At 40.4% G+C, this 17229-nt stretch overlaps 1 protein-coding gene across 2 annotated transcripts in view; it reads left to right on the top strand.

Annotated features, from left to right (window-relative positions):
• Positions 1-4618: 4618 nt before the first annotated feature.
• Positions 4619-17229, top strand: part of LOC117345226 — a 44816-nt gene continuing 32205 nt past the window's right edge. For both annotated transcript variants that reach the window (XM_033908250.1, XM_033908251.1), the window contains exon 1: positions 4619-4675. The gene's annotated coding sequence lies outside the window, so the exon portion shown is untranslated. The remainder of the gene's footprint in view (positions 4676-17229) is intronic.

Here is a 17229-nt window from a genome sequence, read left to right as displayed (position 1 = left end):
GTCTGACTACTGTACAACACTTGGCCTGTACATGTCTGACTACTGTACAACACTTGGCCTGTACATGTTTGACTACTGTACAACACTTGGTCTGTACATGTCTGACTACTGTACAACACTTGGCCTGTACATGTCTGACTACTGTACAACACTTGGCCTGTACATGTCTGACTACTGTACAACACCTGGCCTGTACATATCTGACTACTGTAAAACACTTGGTCTGTACATGTTTGACTACTGTACAACACTTGGTCTGTACATGTCTGACTACCGTACAACACTTGGTCTGTACATGTCCGACTACTGTACAACACTTGGTCTGTACATGTCTGACTACTGTACAACACTTGGCCTGTACATGTCTGACTACCGTACAACACTTGGTCTGTACATGTCCGACTACTGTACAACACTTGGTCTGTACATGTCTGACTACTGTACAACACTTGGCCTGTACATGTCTGACTACTGTACAACACTTGGCCTGTACATGTCTGACTACTGTACAACACTTGGCCTGTACATGTTTGACTATACTGTACAATACTTAGCCTGTACATGTCTGACTATTGTACAACACTTGGCCTGTACATGTCTGACTACTGAACAGGTCCTGTATTGGCTGATCTGTATGATCACTTCCACAATGTTTACACTTGGCAGGCAGTTTGTGTACTTATGATTTAATCATGCACTAAGGTAGCCCCATGTTGTAAGGAGCTGCTTCCAAAACCGCACATGTTTAATCTTCTCCTTGTGTTGATTTTGTGGTTTTGGGACAACTTCTCCTTACACAAGGCAGAAGAGTCAGCAAATAGGTTGATTTGAAAAAAAAAAGTGACTGAATCTTCTAGGAGGTGAGTCATCAGTGAAAACTTTAACTTAAATTAAAATAGTACATGAAATGGTCTGTGGAATCAAATGGTCTGTACAGTCCATATGTGAAACCAAATGGTTCGTAGATGTACATGTGGAACACAATTCAATGGTCCGTAGATGTACATATGGAACCAAATGGTCCGTAGATGTACATGTGGAACACAATTCAATGGTCCGTAGATGTACATGTGGAACCAAATGGTCCGTAGATGTACATGTGGAACACAATTCAATGGTCCGTAGATGTACATGTGGAACCAAATGGTCCATAGATGTACATGTGGAACACAATTCAATGGTCCGTAGATGTACATGTGGAACCAAATGGTCCGAAGATGTACATGTGGAACCAAATGGTCTGTAGATGTACATGTGGAACCAACTGGTCTTTAGATGTACATGTGAAACACAACCAAATGATCTGTAGATGTACATGTGGAACACAAATGGTCCATATATAGATGTACATGTGGAACACAGTTAAATGGTCTGTGTGTACCTGTGTAAAACTCTTCGTACAAATGTACCTGTTGATGTATTCTCCAGTGTACACAATTCACCAACAGTATAGATTAAGATACAGATGGATGTCTTTAAAAATTCCACATGTCAGAGAAAAACCTGGTTCTGAAGATAAAAACTAGAGATAAAGAGTTGTTGTGTTGTCGTTATATACCGGTTACCTTGTATATCTTACCAGTTTTTTGTCAGCTTTAAGAGATTTATCTACTATCAAGATGACATTTACATAATGTATATAGCCCACCATTTTTGACTTACATCTATTACAATGTGGGTTATGAGGAAGTATATTTGTGTAGAACAGACACTGGTGTAGTTTATTGTACATACAACTGTATATCAACTTCTTTATCTGTAAAACAAAACAAAAAATGGGCTAATTGTTTGGAGATCAATTATCATATTGACATGCTGTAGAATGTCCTGGTGTGTGATACAGTTTGTATCAAGTTACACTTATAGCTCACATGTCCAAAGGGTGTCAACTTTTCTCTTTAAACAACTTCTTCTCAAAAACCAGAGACCCACAGACAAGATACTGGGCATACTGGATGAAGAGCTCCGGAGTTTGTTCTGACTGACTGTCAAGGTTACAGGGGTCAAATGTGCTAAACTCTTTAGATAGATTTTTCTCAACAGTCAAGAGTCCCAGAGACCTTGTATTAGGCATGTTGCATGCTGAGGTGAAAGGCTGAAAAGTTTGTTCAAGTGGATGGCCTTGACCCTTCATTCAAGGTCACAGGGGTCAAATATGCTTAAATCTTTAAATGACTTCATCTTGATAACCAAAATCTTTAAATGACTTCATCTTGATAACCAAAAGTCCCAGAGACCCAATATTAAGTCTGTTGCATGCTGTGATGAAGGGCTACCAAGTTTGTTCAAATGGATGACCTTGACTTTCATTCAAGGTCACAGGGGTCAAATATGCTAATATATATACGTGTATCAAAACTCAGGTGACGTTAAGGCCCATGCGTCTCTTGTTTAATAGATACATTACTTGCTCATATAATGTATGCTGTCTTACAGAATAAATGGAGGAAATTCAAATTATAAACAAATAATGATCACTGGTATCATTCTTAGGACTTCTTTTAGAGTTTTATTTTTGCTGGTAAAACATTTATTGAAATTCAGACAAATAGCTCACTCTGCCAACAACACCAAGAGCTGTTCTCATATGAGATCAAGAGAGATCCCCCTGGGCCACGTTTACCTACCACAAACCATTCAATCTGTTCCACAGCTCACCAGACAAAACATTTCTACTTTGAAGATTTCATATATAATCCATGTGTTGGAATGATTTTGGCCCTATATACTATTTATTTAGACTGTGTCATGTATTGCCAGGAAGTTGGTTAAACAAGAATATATTACATTGTATTTCCATCACTATAAAATGTGGGTTAAGAAGTACAATGCTCATATACATGGATATTGTGGTTTTATCTTTGTGAAGGTCAACCTGATAAACTCTGACGACAGAGTGTACTGGTTCTGAGACATCCCATTAGTCAATACATGTATTTCTAAAGTGAATTATGTGTAGCAAAACAGATCACCTACCAAACAAGAAATATCTTTAAAAATGATAAACGGCATAGTTTAATTCTGGTGGTTATAATGTAAATCTACTGGTGAAATAAATTAACAAAGTAATGTGTTTCAGCACGGATAACAAAATAAGATCAGTTTGAATCATTTTTGGTGATAATAAGACTGTATTTGAATCAGGAATTTTATTAAAGTGTCATTTGAAAAGATACATCCACTTATTCAGCTTGCATTCAATCTTAACTTTGTTTCATTTTTAACTGCATATCTGCATTTTGCATTTATCGCCACATTGACCAATCACATACTTCATCTTGACCAGTCGCGTCATATCCGGGGCCAAAAGAATATTATACAGCTATGCAGAAAAAATATTGCTATAATGTGGCACATTGTAGCTGGTTTCCAGCTATTTATAGCACATATTCTTCTGTGAAAGGTGTTAAAAAGGTCTCTGTCACTCAGCTGAGGGAACATGCACCTTAGGCTCCGGAGGTAGAGTCTGGCTTATCATGACTGAGATGGAGGCTCCGCAGGTAGAGTCTGGCTTATCATGACTGAGATGGGGGCTCCGGAGGTATAGAGTCTGGCTTATCATGACTGAGATGGAGGCTCCGGAGGTAGAGTCTGGCTTATCATGACTGAGATGGAGGCTCCGGAGGTAGAGTCTGGCTTATCATGACTGAGATGGAGGCTCCGGAGGTAGAGTCTGGCTTATCATGACTGAGATGGAGGCTCCGGAGGTAGAGTCTGGCTTATCATGACTGAGATGGAGGCTCCGGAGGTAGAGTCTGGCTTATCATGACTGAGATGGAGGCTCCGGAGGTAGAGTCTGGCTTATCATGACTGAGATGGAGGCTCCGGAGGTAGAGTCTGGCTTATCATGACTGAGATGGAGGCTCCGGAGGTATAGAGTCTGGCTTATCATGACTGAGATGGAGGCTCCGGAGGTAGAGTCTGGCTTATCATGACTGAGATGGAGGCTCCGGAGGTATAGAGTCTGGCTTATCATGACTGAGATGGAGGCTCCGGAGGTAGAGTCTGGCTTATCATGACTGAGATGGAGGCTCCGGAGGTAGAGTCTGGCTTATCATGACTGAGATGGAGGCTCCGGAGGTAGAGTCTGGCTTATCATGACTGAGATGGAGGCTCCGGAGGTAGAGTCTGGCTTATCATGACTGAGATGGAGGCTCCGGAGGTAGAGTCTGGCTTATCATGACTGAGATGGAGGCTCCGGAGGTAGAGTCTGGCTTATCATGACTGAGATCGGGTTCGATTCCTGTTGGGGCACTCGGCAGGAATGTGTTTTTTTCACTGTTCTTTCACACAACTTACCCAATACCTTTGTGGAACAAATATGGTTGGGTTTTAAATTGTTAAAAGTTGTCTTTTTTTAAGGTATGAAACACACATTGGTCATTAGAAATAATGTTTAGTTGTATGACCATGATGATACACCCATTGTCTGCAAATGTTTGAATACAAAAGTTTGATTATTAAGGACATCGTGTAAAATTCATGATTGCATATGTGACATATCATCAAATCATTAAGGATGTATAACACACAGAGTATGACCCCAGAAAGTATTTGTACTTCTGTCTCATTTTGAAGGATATTGATGGTGGTTTTAAATACTAATTTTGATATTTACAGGTGTCACTGCTAACCTCTGTGGATTAACAAGATCAGTCCGTCCACAAAGACACCGGTAAGTACTCTAATACAGACAGTGTTTAATGGAACCAATGGTGTACAGTTATGTTGTGTAATACATGTGTAACATTGGTATAGCTTCAAATTCAAGCGTTTACAGTCTTTACCTTTCCTGTATCCATATTGGATCTATTTAGCCATATAAGACTGGACCAGATAAATCACTGAAAATATTCTCGTAAATACCAGGAGTATTTGTGGAAACTTTGGAATTTCTATGATGCTGGAAGGTCCTAATAGGCCTGTATAACATTGTTGAGTGTAGTGTTGATCCTACAGTATACTATTGTTGAGTGTAGTGGTGATCCTACAGTATAACATTGTTGAGTGTAGTGGTGATCCTACAGTATAACTGTGTAGTGGTGATCCTACAGTATAACTGTAGTGGTGATCCTACAGTATAACTGTGTAGTGGTGATCCTACAGTATAACATTGTTGAGTGTAGTGGTGATCCTACAGTATAACTGTAGTGGTGATCCTACAGTATACTATTGTTGAGTGTAGTGGTGATCCTACAGTATAACATTGTTGAGTGTAGTGGTGATCCTACAGTATAACTGTGCAGTGGTGATCCTACAGTATAACTGTAGTGGTGATCCTACAGTATAACTGTGTAGTGGTGATCCTACAGTATAACATTGTTGAGTGTAGTGGTGATCCTACAGTATAACTGTAGTGGTGATCCTACAGTATACTATTGTTGAGTGTAGTGGTGTTCCTACAGTATAACATTGTTGAGTGTAGTGGTGATCCTACAGTATAACATTGTTGAGTGTAGTGTAGTGGTGATCCTACAGTATAACTGTGTAGTGATGATCCTACAGTATAACATTGTTGAGTGTAGTGGTGATCCTACAGTATAACATTGTTGAGTGTAGTGGTGATCCTACAGTATAACTGTGTAGTGATGATCCTACAGTATAACATTGTTGAGTGTAGTGGTGATCCTACAGTATAACATTGTTGAGTGTAGTGGTGATCCTACAGTATAACATTGTTGAGTGTAGTGTAGTGGTGATCCTACAGTATAACATTGTTGAGTGTAGTGTAGTGGTGATCCTACAGTATAACTGTAGTGGTGATCCTACAGTATAACATTGTTGAGTGTAGTGGTGATCCTACAGTATAACTGTGTAGCAGTGATCCTACAGTATAACTGTGTAGTGGTGATCCTACAGTATAACATTGTTGAGTGTATTGGTGATCCTACAGTATAACTGTGTAGTGGTGATCCTACAGTATAACATTGTTGAGTGTAGTGGTGATCCTACAGTATAACATTGTTGAGTGTAGTGGTGATCCTACAGTATAACATTGTTGAGTGTAGTGATGATCCTACAGTATAACATTGTTGAGTGTAGTGGTGATCCTACAGTATAACTGTGTAGTGGTGATCCTACAGTATAACATTGTTGAGTGTAGTGGTGATCCTACAGTATAACATTGTTGAGTGTAGTGGTGATCCTACAGTATAACTGTGTATTGGTGATCCTACAGTATAACTGTAATGGTGATCCTACAGTATAACATTGTTGAGTGTAGTGGTGATCCTACAGTATAACATTGTTGAGTATAGTATTGACCCTACAGAAGTCGTGACATGATAGAGACCTGTTGCTGTACATGATCCGATGCCAGGTAGATGATAACAATGGCCTCCTTTTCCTTCACCTCCATTTACCAGGCTTTCACCAACTTGTTAAGTATTAATCACCACCTATTCACACAAGTATGCTGAAAACTAGGTCAGCTTCGATTTTTTTCAGTTGTTGACAACAAAGAGTTTTAGTGACAGTGAATGGGGTTTGAGTGTATTTATTATGATGCCGATTTAGAACGGACTTTGAGGACATGTTTTGTGGTTAAGATTGTGTTACAGTGATGGAACATTAATGTTGTTTTCTTTACTTGGGAGAAACATTACTCGTGACAAGTGACACACCATGATAGGTTTCAGGTTCTCAATCTCTGAACCAGGTGTAATTGTGAAATCAATTTTCTATGGTCATTAAATACAGGCGTTTTAAATTATTATTTAAGTTAATTAAAATATAGAAAATTGGCATTGGGCTATGCTACAGTAATTTTTTAGAGAATTTTTTTTTTTTTAATTCAAGTTGTATACACCTCATACATTCAGGTAATACTCTATTTCATTTCGACAAATATTCAAACCTGTTTGAGCCTATATCATTTCAGCTCTAGATATATACCACACATCAAAAACACTCCAGGCCTATATTACTTCTCTCCTACATATAATATTCTATAACTATGTTTCACTCTAAAGAAAAACCACACATCAAATATGAAATAGCTCTGTGAAGCATTCATTTGTAGGTGTAATAGAAAATGTATTTATACAGCGGTTTATGATCTTATGAACTGACATTCCAATGTACATTGTATCAGTGTTAATGTTGATTGATACCTGTAATGATGATTGTAGTTTTTTATCTATGTGTATACATGTTTTAGATCTTGTCCTATATACACGTACATGTACCATACCACTCCTTAACTCTGTGTCTCACGTACTATCCCATCCTAAACTCTTTATGTGTCCCACTCCCCAACTCGTTCTGTGTCCCACACGTACTATCCCATCCCAAACTCTTTATGTGTCCCACACGTACTATCCCACTCCCCAACTCTTCTGTGTCTCACATGTACTATCCCACTCCCCAACTCTTTCTGTGTCTCACACGTACTATCCCATTCCCCAAACTCTTGCTGTGTCTCACACGTACTATCCCACTCCCCAAACTCTTGCTGTGTCTCACACGTACTATCCCACTCCCCAACTCTTTCTGTGTCCCACACGTACTATCCCACTCCCCAACTCTTCTGTGTCTCACACGTACTATCCCACTCCCCAACTCTTTCTGTGTCTCACACGTACTATCCCACTCCCCAACTCTTTCTGTGTCCCACACCCCAACTCGTTCTGTGTCCCACCCCAATTCTTTTGTGTCCACACCAACTCTCTCCCACCCCAAACTCTTGCTGTGTCCACTACACCACTCCCAACTCTTTCTGTGTCCCACACCCCAACTCGTTTCTGTGTCCCACACCCCAACTCTTTCTGTGTCCCACTCATGCCCGCCAACTCCCCAACTCGATCTGTGTCCCAGTAATGCATCCCACTCCCCAACTCTTTCTGTGTCTCACACGTACTATCCCATCCAAAACTCTTTGTGTCCCACTCATGCCCTCCCACTCCCCAACTCTTTCTGTGTCCCACATGTACTATCCCACTCCCCAACTCTTTCTGTGTCTCACACGTACTATCCCACTCCCCAACTCTTTCTGTGTCTCACGTACTATCCGACTCCCCAACTCTTTCATGTCCCACACGTACCCTCCCACTCCCCAACTCTTGCTGTGTCCCACACGTACTATCCCACTCCCCAACTCTTTCTGTGTCTCACACGTACTATCCCACTCCCCAACTCTTTCTGTGTCTCACGTACTATCCCACTCCCCAACTCTTTCTGTGTCTCACGTACTATCCCACTCCCCAACTCGTTCTGTGTCTCACACATGCTTTCCCACTCCCCAACTCTTTCTGTGTCTCACGTACTATCCCACTCCCCAACTCTTTCTGTGTCTCACACGTACTATCCCACTCCCCAAACTCTTGCTGTGTCTCACACGTACTATCCCACTCCCCAACTCTTCTGTGTCTCACACGTACTATCCCACTCCCCAACTCTTCTGTGTCTCACACGTACTATCCCACTCCCCAAACTCTTGCTGTGTCTCACACGTACTATCCCACTCCCCAACTCTTTCTGTGTCCCACACGTACTATCCCACTCCCCAACTCTTCTGTGTCTCACACGTACTATCCCACTCCCCAACTCTTTCTGTGTCTCACACGTACTATCCCACTCCCCAACTCTTTCTGTGTCCCACTCATGCCCGCCAACTCCCCAACTCGATCTGTGTCCCAGTAATGCATCCCACTCCCCAATTCTTTCTGTGTCCCACACGTACCCTCCCACTCCCCAACTCTTTCTGTGTCTCACACGTACTATCCCACTCCCCAAACTCTTTCTGTGTCTCACGTACTATCCCACTCCCCAACTCTTTCTTCTGTGTCCTCAACGTACTATCCTCCACTCCCCAACTCTTTCTGTGGTCTCACACGTACTATCCGGCTCCCCAACTCTTCTGTGTCCCACACAATCCGACTCCCCAACCTTCTTTCTGTTGGTCCTCACACGTACATCATCCCACTCCCCAACTCTTTCTGTGTCTCACACGTACTATCCCACTCCCCAACTCTTTCTGTGTCTCACGTACTATCCCACTCCCCAACTCTTTCTGTGTCTCACACGTACTATCCCACTCCCCAACTCTTCTGTGTCTCACACGTACTATCCCACTCCCCAACTCTTTCTGTGTCTCACGTACTATCCCACTCCCCAACTCTTTCTGTGTCTCACACGTACTATCCCACTCCCCAACTCTTTCTGTGTCTCACACGTACTATCCTGCTCCCCAACTCTTTCTGTGTCCCACACAATCCGACTCCCCAACTCTTTCTGTGTCTCACGTACTATCCCATTCCCCAACTCTTTCTGTGTCTCACGTACTATCCCACTCCCCAACTCTTTCTGTGTCTCACGTACTATCCCACTCCCCAACTCTTTCTGTGTCCCACACAATCCGACTCCCCAACTCTTTCTGTGTCTCACATGTACTATCCCACTCCCCAACTCTTTCTGTGTCTCACACGTACTATCCCACTCCCCAATTCTTTCTGTGTCTCACACGTACTATCCCACTCCCCAACTCTTTCTGTGTCTCACACATGCTTTCCCACTCCCCAACTCTTTCTGTGTCTCACGTACTATCCCACTCCCCAACTCTTTCTGTGTCTCACGTACTATCCCACTCCCCAGCTCTTTCTGTGTCCCACACGTACCCTCCTGCTCCCCAACTCTTTCTGTGACCCACACAATCCCACTCCCCAACTCTTTCTGTGTCTCACGTACTATCCCACTCCCCAATTCTTTCTGTGTCTCACATACTATCCCACTCCCCAACTCTTTCTGTGTCTCACACGTACCATCCCACTCCCAAACTCTTTATGTGTCCCACACGTACTATCCCACTCCCCAACTCTTTCTGTGTCTCACACGTACTCTCCCACTCCCCAGCTCTTTCTGTGTCCCACACGTACCCTCCTGCTCCCCAACTCTTTCTGTGACCCACACAATTCCACTCCCCAACTCTTTCTGTGTCTCACGTACTATCCCACTCCCCAATTCTTTCTGTGTCTCACACGTACTATCCCACTCCCCAACTCTTTCTGTGTCTCACACATGCTATCCCACTCCCCTATATGGGCTGATCAGGAGTATGCCATTCATCAATATTTAGACAAGGGATACTGTAAATGTACATATTTTAGTGGTAATTTTATTTTAGCGCTTTTCGCGCTGGAAGCCTTGCGCTAAATTATGATTGCGCTAATTACTTTTTGTACGTTCTATTTCTATAGAAAGTTCTGTGGATGCGCTAATTCATCATTGCGCTAACTGGCTAAAATCTGCAAATGCGCTAAAATTTGATTGCGCTAAAATAAGTACGTTTACAGTATTCAATTATGTAAATGTCCTAACATTTTGCTCTTTAGAAATGAACACTTAATTATGGTTTTTGTTGCTGGTATGTAACAATGAAAATATATACAACAAATAAAGTTGATATACTTGCAAACTATCTGTATTAGATTGAATGTTAAATATCATCAAACTACAAATAATATGGCCGTGGATATTTCCTGTGGTAGAGGTTTTTTTTATGTAGTCTGACCAGGTATCTAATGTTAGTGATCTGTGTTTAGTACCAATCTGAACATTTATACAAAAAGATGTGAACTTTTTTATTCAATAATGAAATTTTAAATACAGATTCTGTAGAGAAAAAAATTAATGGTTCAAAGTTTGTGAATATTTGTTGTACCGAAATGAAATTCTTGTGTACTGTGAGGGCCGGTAGTAACATTCCGCTTGGCATGTCACATTATATTCTGTATAAAGAATTACTATACATACAGGTATTTCGGGACACATAATCAGCCCGAGTCCCGTAGGACATTAGGCTCGAGTCGATTGGTCCATTATGTGATTATAGAGCAATTGTGAATATGAAGGCCCAGAGATAAGATGGATTATACTACATATTTTCTTAAACAAATGACTATCAATTTGGTGGGATCGACTCCGTGATCAGTGTGTTAAAAATAACTCAGAATTAGTGGGACAATTCTAAACGTGGCTGGGTCAGAAAGATCCTCGGAATTATTGCGACAATCCGGTAGATTTATTCACAAAATTCCTCAGGATTAGTAGGACAATGCTGATTGGAAATTATGTCGGCGTACTCAAGTTTGCAGAAAAATCCTTAAGGTACGTCTTATAACACCTCAAAGTTTATTGGGTTCTAAAGATAGATTATATATCACTTTGTAGAATTTAAGGGACTGTTCCATCTGTATATCGGTGGTCAGTTACATAAGTTGGGTTTTATCTCGCTTAAAGTAAAAAGTAAATATTTAGATCACATACATTATACTAAACCTTAAAAATTGCTATCAGGTTTTGGAATGTGAGCTAGAGTACAGGTGTACACTTCTATGAGCGCTGTCAAAGACAAACATGTTTTATACATTATTAGCTATTCTGTTCAAGATGTTGGCTCTTGATAAACAAGGCTTGTTTAATATTCTGTTTAGGGGATTGATAAATCTCTTGGTTAAATTGAATTGATAAGTTTATTAAGCATTAAAAGTTTCAGGGCAATATTCAATGAGTTAAACCATACATTGTGACAACACTGAATTACTGCCGTCCAACGGCCAATGGCATAGTACTGGTCAAATACTGCCGTCCAAAGGCCAATGGTATAGTACTGGTCAAATATTGTCGTCCAATGGCCAAGGGCACAGTACTGTGGTCAAATACCGCCACCCAATGGCTAAGGGCACAGTACTGTGGCCAAATACTGTCGTCCAACGGCCAATGGCATAGTACTGGTCAAATACTGTCGTCCAACGGCCAAGGGCACAGTACTGGTCAAACACTGTCGTCCAACTCTAAGGACACAGTACTGTGGTCAAACACTGCTGTCCAATGGCCAAGGGCACGGTACTGTGGTCTAGTAATGCTGTCCAACGGTCAAGGGCACAGTACTGGTCAAATACTGCCATCCAACGGCCAGTGGCACAGTACGTTGGTCAAATACTGTCGTCCAATGACCAAGGGCACAGAAGGGTGGTCAAATACTGTCGTCTAATGACCAAGGGCACAGAAGGGTGGTCAAATACTGTCGTCCAATGACCAAGGGCACAGAAGGGTGGTCAAATACACAAGTACCTGTAATCACTTAAATACATGTAAACAAAAGAAGAGTTTGAACTTTTAAACATTTGTGTTTAGAATTCTTGGATGATGTTATGGATAGATGTCAATCGGTTTTTGACAGCATGTATGGTTTAGTAGGCCCCTGTGTAGCCCTGGTAAATACTAGCCGCAATATACCACTCGGCTAGAGAGATCTTCTCTTTAGCTCGATCGGTTGAGCGCAAGACTAGTAAGCCAGAGGTCCCGGGTTCGATCCCTAGCGGAGGCAGCGATTTAAATTTATATAATTCCTGGCTCTGTTACATTGGTGCCCATGAAGGGACTCGGGAATGATACTCGTCGGCTGTGATGGCATGCAGATGTTACCCATGCAGAAACTGCAGGGCGAGTTCTAGTTCTCTGGAAGGGAGTAGTATATCATGGGTAAACTAGCGCATATATGCCGGCAGAAATCTCTCTTTGGCGATCGGTTAGGCAAGTAGTAAGTCACAGGGTCCGGGTCGATCCTAGCGGAGGCAGTGATTTAAATTTATAATTCCTGCGCTCTGTTACACCTGCATGCAGTAATATCCATATCATGTAGAAATGTCTATATCATGCAGTAATATCTATGGCATGCAGTAATATCTATGGCATGTAGAAATGTCTATATCATGGAGTAATATCTATGGCATGCAGTAATATCTATGGCATGTAAAAATGTCTATATCATGCAGTACGTAATATCTATGGCATGCAGAAATGTCTTTAGCATGCAGAAATATCTATGGCATGCAGAAATGTCTTTAGCATGCAGAAATGTCTAGAATGCAGAAATGTCTATATCATGTAGAAATATCTAGCATGTAGATCTAGTAATATCTATAGCATGCAGAAATGTCTATAGCATGCAGAAATGTCTTTAGCATGCAGAAATGTCTATAGGATGTAGAAATGTCTATATCATGTAGAAATATCTAGCATGTAGATCTAGTAATATCTATAGCATGCAGAAAGTCATAGCATGCCAGACATGTCTTTAGAGCTCAGAAATGTCTATAGGATTGTGAAATGTCTATATCAGTAGAAATATCTAGCATGTAGATCTAGTAATAGTATCATGTAGAAATGTCTATATCATGTAGAAATGTCTATATCATGCAGAAATGTCTATATCATGCAGAAATGTCTATATCATGTAGAAATATCTAGCATGTAGATCTAGTAATATCTATAGCATGCAGAAATGTCTAGAATGCAGAAATGTCTATATCATGCAGTAATGTCTATATCATGCAGTAATGTCTATATCATGTAGAAATGTCTATATCATGCAGAAATGTCTATATCATGCAGAAATGTCTATATCATGTAGAAATATCTAGCATGTAGATCTAGTAATATCTATAGCATGCAGAAATGTCTAGAATGCAGAAATGTCTATATCATGCAGTAATGTCTATATCATGTAGAAATGTCTATATCATGTAGAAATGTCTATATCATGTAGAAATGTCTATATCATGTAGAAATGTCTATAGCATGCAGAAATGTCTATAGCATGCAGAAATGTCTATAGCATGCAGAAATGTCTTTAGCATGCAGAAATGTTTATATCACGTAGAAATGTCTATATCATGTAGAAATGTCTATATCATGTAGAAATGTCTATAGCATGTAGAAATGTCTATATCATGTAGAAATGTCTATATCATGTAGAAATGTCTATAGCATGTAGAAATGTCTATAGCATGCAGTAATATCTATAGCATGTAGAAATGTCTTTAGCATGTAGAAATGTCTATAGTTGTGTATAACTTTGCAGACTTTGATGAGTCTGAGCTGTAAATACCAGGATAGAACATGAGTCAGAACTTACAAGGCTAAACTCGATCTCTGTGTGGTAGTTTAAATCTCAAGAATTTCTAAAATTGGTACAAGGTCATTGTGTAAAAAAATTCCTGTTGATAATTGTTCACTGTATATAAGTTTTAGACTGGGGAGATCAAACTGATAAAACTGTTTAAAATAGCTTTGTTGAACAACGATTTGTTTTGGAAGTACTTTGTAGATTTACAAAATATTTTACTCTTATCCAGATATTACTGTAGATCTCTGTCCATCAGCTTTTTCTAAAATTTTATATGGCGTGATACACTGGTTTGCAAATGTTCAATCGGCAAATTAAAAAAAAGGTTCTAATGTTAATGTCAAGGTTGCTGTAACTATAAATGGAACAAAGAATATATACTTTCAAAATACATTACATTGTTGAGGTCAAACTTTATGTGATTATTACCTGTATATATTCTTTAATCCAAATGATTGCTTTTGTATTTGCTTCATACCTATAGGGAGACTCGTTGTACACTGTGCACCCTATGGGCAGGGTGAGCTATAATTCTGGAATACAGCTTTTACCAAGGTCAAGGTCATTAAGATAAATGGGTTTAATGGGTTTTTTTCCTGTATAAGCAAGAGAGCTAGGGCCATGATATTTGACCGGTAGTTTGCTGGGACCAAGGGCTACATATGTACACATGTATTTAAATGAAACCTACTTTCATATTTGAATATACGTACTGGTAATCAGCTTAGCATCAACATAAAGTACCTAGATCAACTTCAAAGTTGCATCAGATGAGCAATACAGGCTCATTGGGCCTCATGTTTTGTTGAACATCTAATATCAATACCTATATATATATATATTGGTGCTGGTGATTGTTGGGTGATATCAATAGATTGATTGAGGTGCACGCACATAAACAAAATAAGGTCTGTGATCTTAGTTGCAAGTCTGCATGAGATATAAAACTGTTTATGCTACAAGCCATGCATTAGAATGACCTTAGAAGTCGGTGACCTTCTAGTCCACCACCTGGGATTTGCCAATTCATTTACTGGTAATAGTCAACTTAAGAATAGTTTTTAAAATGAATCAACACGTTGCTAGGTAGTTGTGGATGAGTTGTGGTAACAGGACGTTATTAATTATATACATGATTTATATAACACTAAAATCAAGTGGTTTGGTACACAGAAAGGTGTTTCTGTGAGTCACATACTACAGCATTCAGTTGGACTACGTATCCTAGTGATTGTGAAAGAACAGGGAAAACTGCTTCCAGGGTGGTCGGGTGGCACAGTGGTAACACATTGCCTTTCACCTAGGCAGCCGGGGTTCGATTCCCCAATCGGACGTGAAAAGGTATGGGGTCACCTGCCCAACCACGTGGGTTTTCCCTGGTACTCCAGTTTCCTCCAACAGTAAGACCCCTCGGGCGCTTCCATCAGGCCCAACAAGCGTGATTAATATAAGTTAATATAACTTGTTTCGTAATTGTTGTAAAATAAATAAAGTTTACATTTTCTTATTCTTGTAATGTGCCCTGACAGGTATGGAACCAGGATCTCTGATGTCATCCTTTTACATGAGGGGCCATGATAGCCCATTCAGTTAGAACCCCCGAGCACATAACCTCAGGTGAAGGTCCGAGAAGCAATATGGTTCAACACTCCTTACCCGTGTCAGTTTTTGTCTCTCGGAAAGCTGAGAAACCGGCCGAACTGTGCTGTCGTAGATTTGTCCTTGGACAAGGCTTTTTACCCTAATTGCTCCGCATGGCATGTGACTTTCTTGAAAGATTTTGATCAAAATTCACACAATTACTTATTTATCTCAGACAAGTTTGAGTTGTTGGGTTAGGACAATGATATACCTGAGACAAGTTTGAGTTTCAGGGTTAGGACAATGATATACCTGAGACAAGTTTGAGTTGTTGGGTTAGGACAATGATATACCTGAGACAAGTTTGAGTTTCAGGGTTAGGACAATGATATACCTGAGACAAGTTTGAGTTGTTGGGTTAGGACAATGATATACCTGAGACAAGTTTGAGTTCCAGGGTTAGGACAATGATATACCTGAGACAAGTTTGAGTTCCAGGGTTAGGACAATGATATACCTGAGACAAGTTTGAGTTCCAGGGTTAGGACAATGATATACCTGAGACAAGTTTGAGTTTCAGGGTTAGGACAATGATATACCTGAGACAAGTTTGAGTTCCAGGGTTAGGACAATGATATACCTCAGACAAGTTTGAGTTCCAGGGTTAGGACAATGATATACCTGAGACAAGTTTGAGCTCCAGAGTTAGGACAATGATATATCTCAGACAAGTTTGAGTTCCAGGGTTAGGACAATGATATACCTGAGACAAGTTTGAGTTCCAGGGTTAGGACAATGATATATCTCAGACAAGTTTGAGTTCCAGGGTTAGGACAATGATATAAATGTACCTGAGACAAGTTTGAGTTTCAGGGTTAGGACAATGATATACCTGAGACAAGTTTGAGTTTCAGGGTTAGGACAATGATATACCTGAGACACGTTTGAGTTCCAGGGTTAGGACAATGATATACCTCAGACAAGTTTGAGTTCCAGGGTTAGGACAATGATATACCTGAGACAAGTTTGAGTTCCAGGGTTAGGACAATGATATACCTGAGACAAGTTTGAGTTCCAGGGTTAGGACAATGATATACCTGAGACAAGTTTGAGTTCCAGGGTTAGGACAATGATATATCTCAGACAAGTTTGAGTTCCAGGGTTAGGACAATGATATACCTGAGACAAGTTTGAGTTCCAGGGTTAGGACAATGATATACCTGAGACAACTTTGAGTTCCAGGGTTAGGACAATGATATACCTGAGACAAGTTTGAGTTCCAGGGTTAGGACAATGATATACCTGAGACAAGTTTGAGTTCCAGGTTTAGGACAATGATATACCTGAGACAAGTTTGAGTTCCAGGGTTAGGACAATGATATATCTCAGACAAGTTTGAGTTCCAGGGTTAGGACAATGATATACCTGAGACAAGTTTGAGTTCCAGGGTTAGGACAATGATATACCTGAGACAAGTTTGAGTTCCAGGGTTAGGACAATGATATATCTCAGACAAGTTTGAGTTCCAGGGTTAGGACAATGATATACCTGAGACAAGTTTGAGTTCCAGGGTTAGGACAATGATATACCTGAGACAAGTTTGAGTTCCAGGTTTAGGACAATGATATACCTGAGACAAGTTTGAGTTCCAGGGTTAGGACAATGATATACCTGAGACAAGTTTGAGTTCCAGGGTTAGGACAATGATATAAATGTACCTGAGACAAGTTTGAGTTCCAGGG

This window comes from Pecten maximus, chromosome 16, assembly GCF_902652985.1.
Source record: "Pecten maximus chromosome 16, xPecMax1.1, whole genome shotgun sequence".
In the NCBI taxonomy this organism is placed as follows: domain Eukaryota; kingdom Metazoa; phylum Mollusca; class Bivalvia; order Pectinida; family Pectinidae; genus Pecten; species Pecten maximus.
The sequence above is the reverse complement of the archived record's forward strand: the minus strand, read 5'-3'. Positions and strand labels throughout refer to the sequence as shown.